Source organism: Cervus canadensis, chromosome 1 (assembly GCF_019320065.1).
Source record: "Cervus canadensis isolate Bull #8, Minnesota chromosome 1, ASM1932006v1, whole genome shotgun sequence".
Lineage (NCBI taxonomy): Eukaryota > Metazoa > Chordata > Mammalia > Artiodactyla > Cervidae > Cervus > Cervus canadensis.
Window position 1 is genome coordinate 26,426,748 of NC_057386.1, and position 5,362 is coordinate 26,432,109.

Consider the following 5,362-nt stretch of genomic DNA (forward strand, 5'->3'; position numbering starts at 1 on the left):
AGAAGGGGAGCTGAGGCCCCAAGGGAAGGACAAGGGCTCCCTGCTGCTGCTGCCTGGCTCAGCCAAGGTCCCAGGGGGTGGGTATGCAGGGTGGCCCAAGGGCTTGTGGGTCAGGGCTATCCCAGCTCCATGGACCTCCAGAGAGTTCTGTGTGACCCAGTGCTGCCACTCCAGGCTGGGACCCAGACCCAACTCCCTAACTCCCACCCTCTCTAGACTCATTGTGATTGAGGCCCTTTATGATCTACCTCATTTATTTCTCATCTCAACCTCTGATATATCTCACTTGGGGCCTAGGCTCAAATCCTGACATTGCCATGTACTAGCTGTGTGACTCTGGGCAGATTTCTTAACCTCTCTGATCTTGGTTTCTTTCTATGTAAAACAGGCATAGGATGAAAAGAATGACTATGGTGCCTGACACAGATCAAGTGTTCAGTGTTAATAAATGGTAGCAGTTAACATTGGCCCCCATCTTGCAGATGAGTAAACTGAGGCCCAGAAAGATGAAGTGGCAGAGCAGGATTAGAACTTGGAGCCACAGAGACAAAGCACAGAACTCCACCTTCCAACAGGTCTGTGACAGGCCCCTGGAACCTCAAACCTGACACTCCTACAGGGAGAGGGCAGGTACACCCAATCCCCCAGGTCCTATGACCCAGCTGAGCCGACAAAAGCACAGGGCAGACCTGGCTCAGGGCCAGTGTCAGGGCTGGAGGGAGCCCTGGGCTGGAGGTCTGAAGACCCTTGTGTGGTCCCCTACATGACCTTGGGGGGTCACTCCCCTGTAAAAGGAGGACAGGCTGGGTCTGCCCCCACCTCCCCTTCCAGGCCTTCCTTCCCTGGGGCCCCCGCACACTGCTCACCCTCTGTGGGCTGACGGGCCCAGAGCCGCTGCTCCTCCCCTATCCGGGCTCAAACCCACCATAAAGGATGAGGGCTACCCCAGCTTGGGCTCCCAGCACCCAGTCAGCCCTCCAACCCCGCTAGAACCCTCATCATCTACCTCCGGCCCCGCCTGCCCGCCCCACCCCCAGCCCAGATTCCACTCCTGGAATCCTGGGGCCTGCCAGGCCCCTGGGGGAGCCGCCAGGAAGAAGCTGCTTGTGTGGTTTGGGCAGCGGAGGAGGGTCGCGGCCTCAGCTGGGATCTGGGCCAGCTCCTGGAAGGCGGCCCGCCTCCTGCAGCCAGGCTCTCCAGACCTTCCTCCCATCCTGGGCCGCCCCTGTTCAGCCTCCCTGGGGGGCTTTCTCACCACCCCTTCTCCCTGCCGTCCCTCAGCAGGTGGCCTTGGACCTTAGCTTCCATTTCCTGTCTGTAAAGAGGGTTGTCCTTGTGCCTACCTCCAGTGTCACCGCAAAGATCCGAGCAGATAAAGCACAAATGCAGAATCTATTGGGGTGCCTGCTTCTCAGGACATCCTGGATGCACGCCAGCCTGGCTCTGGGACACCCCTACTCTCCCCACATCCATCAACCACCAAGTCCTATGACCTTTGACTCCCAGTGTGGGTTATTATTTGCATTTTATCTTTTTAATGCAACATTTCAACCACACGAAAAAATACTTAAGAGAAGCCACATTACCACCCACACGTGTTAACAGTTTTGTCATACTTGCTTTCTGACATTCTAAGATTAATTCATATATTATTTTTTAAATGTGTTGAGTATCTGCTGCGTGCCAGGCACTGTTCTAGGCACTGGGGACACAGCTTCAAAACCAAGCCCTCAGGGAGCTCATTCTTAAACTAGGAGACAAATAATATATATAGACGGTGGGTAAGAAGAGGCAGGCAGAGAGGAACAGGCTGGGGAAGCATTGGAAATCTAGAGGGCTTGGTGGCGTGAGGCAGGGAGTGGGTTCCTTGAACAACTGTCATTAAGTCAGGACTGAGAGGAGAAAAGTAAAGTGAAAGTCACTCAGTCATGTCCAACTCTTTGCAGCCCCATGGACTGTAGTCTGCCTGGTTTCTCTGTCCATGGAATTCTCCAGGCAAGAATACTGGAGTGAGTTGCCATTCCCTTCTCCTGGGGATCTTCCCGACGCAGGACTAGAACCCAAGTGTCTTACACTGCAGGCATAATCTTTACCATCTGAGCCACCAGGGAAGACTTAAAAGGAGGGGAGGGATTTGGCAAAGCATCTCAGGCAAGGAAACAGCAAGTGCAGGGCCCCTGAGGAAGAAGCGTGCCTGGTACCTGTGAAGACTGGAGAGGCGGCCAGTTCTGAGCTGGCTCACCAGGGACAGATCCTGCCCAGCCTTGGGCTCCACTCCTGCTTAAATCATCTCATTGAGTCCTTAATGCATTTTACAGATGGGGAAACTGATGGCCAGGTAAGATGGCTTACCAGAGGGTACTCAGCGAGCAAGGGTATGTCTTGGGATCTGAAGCCAGACCTGGGTCCCACCTCAGAGCTGGGCGGGGCCCTGGGGTGGCCAAGGAGGAGGAGGAGGATGTAGGGAGAGGCCACCCCACCCAGGAAATGCCGGGAAGTCCCAGCCCGTCCCTGGCCTGAGGCTGACCTGAGGCTGGGAGGCTGCAGGACAGACCAGCTTTCCCTTCCGGTGCTGACTCAGGCACCCTCCTGCTCCCCCACCTCCAGAACAGGTATGGGGGTCATCCGAGGTCAAGAAGACCCTGTGTGCATGCCCTTGCCTGGGCTCCCCTGAGTCTGCTTCCTGCTCTGAGCAGGCTTGGCCCTGATGCCCCAGGGCAACCATGGTGATCACAGGCTGGGCCCAGGCTCTTGGGGTAGGGGAGGCACAAGCAGTCCTTGGTGCCCAGACCTGCCCTGTGCCTCTCCTAACCCTGCCCCATGTCTCAGTTTACCCATTTAACCTCTTTCAACCTGATTGAATGGGGCCAAGCTGGGGCCTCAGAGTCATCTGGTAAAGGGCTATTTTAAAGTCCAGACTCGGGCACCACTCCACAGGCATTCACACAGGTGTCGGGGAGCTCTGGCACTCTGGGAACCCCTGCTTGCCTGGGGCCCTCCTCTCTCTCCCTCTTGCCTTCTCTACTGTTGAACTGCCCCTCTCCAGGACACCTACCCCGGGTCAGATGCCTCTTCTGGGCTCCCAACACCCCCAGGCATCCCCAGTATAGCACAGCAAACTCCAGGTTGCTGTGGTCTCCAGTCAGTTCTGTGTCCCTCTAGACTGTGTGGAGGGGGAGGCATGGCTGCCCTTTCAAAGACAGAAATGGAGACTGAGAAAGGGCAAGGACCAGGGTGACAGAGGGGCGGAGCTCAAACAGCAATTACCAAGAACTCTAATGACAGCTGACTCCCACATGACACTTCCTGTCTGCTTGGCACAGTCTGGTCTCAGGGCTTTACAAATACTAATTCACTTCTTGTTCATAATGACCCTCTAAGGCAGGTAGAGGCTGAGCACCACAGAATTGATGCTTTTGAACTGTGGTGTTGGAGAAGACTTGACAGTTCCTTGGACTGCAAGGAGATCAAACCAGTCAATCCTAAAGGAAATCAACCCTGAATATTCATCGGAAGGACTGATGCTGAAGCTCCAATCCTTTGGCCACTTGATGTGAAGAGCCGTCTCATTAGAAAAGACCCTGATGCTAGGAAAGATTGAAGGCAGGAGAAGAAGAGGACGACAGAGTACGAGATGGTTGGATGACATTACCAACTCAATGGACATGAGTTTGAGCAGGCTCCAGGAGACGGTGAAGGACAGGGCAGCCTGGCATGCTGCAGTCCATGGGGTTGCAAAAAGTCGGACAAGACTGAGCCACTGAACAACAAAAACAAAGGCAGGTACTAGGATTACCCACGTTTTTTACAAACGAGGAAACCTGAGACACAGAGCTTAAATGTCTTTCTCTAGGTCGCACAGCTTCTAAAGGCGACTAAGGATGTGAATTAACACCTTCCTAACACTTCCCTGTGTGAGGCCTTCACTTTGCAGAAGAGGCCACTTAGGGCTCAGGCAGTCAAAATCAGCCACGGTTGGGAGGGCAGGTGCCAGAACCCAGCCTCAGAGCACCCGAGTTGAGTGCGGGCAGTGGCCGGAGAGGCCTGATGCTTCTCAGTGCAGCCAGCTTGCCCCTTTGCCTGTGACCATCTGTCTTAGCTTCCTCGTCTAGAACACTGGGCTTTCCTCCCTCCCAGGACTGTTGAGGGCACTTAATCAGCTGAAACCAGGAGAGGGTTGTGAACAGTGCTTGCCACACCTGCAGACACTCAAGCCTTGTTCTTATCATCTTCTCTCCTCTCACCTCCCTGCTCTCCAGCTCACCCTTTTTCCAGATCCAACCCCAAGGAAGGGCTGAGCAGGGCTGACATGGGTGGGGTGCGGGGGCTGGGCCTGTGGCTTGGCAGCTGCCTGGGGTCACAAGTCAGGCGTGCCTCCCTTGACACAGCTGGTGGGGTCTGGGCCAAGTCCGTCAGCCCCACCTAAGCTTCTGGGACCCTGAGCCCAGAGCAGCCTATTCTCCGCCTTGGAAGGAAAGGTTCAGCCTTCAGGCCATTGTCCAGACGAGAAAAGGAAGCCTGGGAGGTGGGTGGGGATAGGCCATCCTCTCTCAGAGTGGAGGGGGTGCAGCTTTGTTTATACACAGTTCTCTGCGCAGGGAGGCCCTCCCTCCATCTCGGAGACGGCCGGATCCAATCTCAGGACCAAATGCCAGCTCCCGAGGAAAGGTCTCTTCTCCCAAATGGGTCTCCGTCCTTCTCTTCAGCTCGTGGAGCGCCTAAGAATCCCCCGTGAGGCCACCAGAGCTTCTTTCCCCCCCACCCACCCCCCCATTTATTTTTACCACCAGAGCTTCTTAATGTAGGATCCTCGAGGTGCAGGAGTTCCCCAGGGGCTGGGGGCGGAGGAGGCCATTCCCGACCGACCACCCAGCTGGGACAGGAGCGTGGCGTGGGCGGTACTCTGGCCCGCTGGGGTATGGTCCACGTGGGGTCCCGGGAAAGCCGTCAAACATAATACAACTGAGCAATCACCGGGCCAACAGCGCAGATGGGGAAACTGAGGCTGGGGGCTAGGGAGTCGCCCGGGTCAGAGCTTTCCTGGCTTTCGGGACAGGGCTGCCTCATAACCTGGGTGTGCTCATCGCTAGTTCCTGGCAGGAAGGGAAAAACCTCCTCCGCGTTGGGGAACGCGCGCTGCCGCTCAAAAACCAGTCCCCAGCAGTCCACGCCGAAGCCCCGCTTTGCGGACTACAAGTCCCGGCAGGCCCCGCGCCGCAGCGCACGCGCGGCGGGGCGTGCTCGCGGGCGCCCACTGAGTGCCAGGCAGGGGCGGGGGCGGGCGGCGTGAGGGTCGTCCATTGGCCGAGCGGCGCGTCCGTCGGACGGCCCCGCCCCGTGCAGGCCCCGCCCCGCCGCGCCC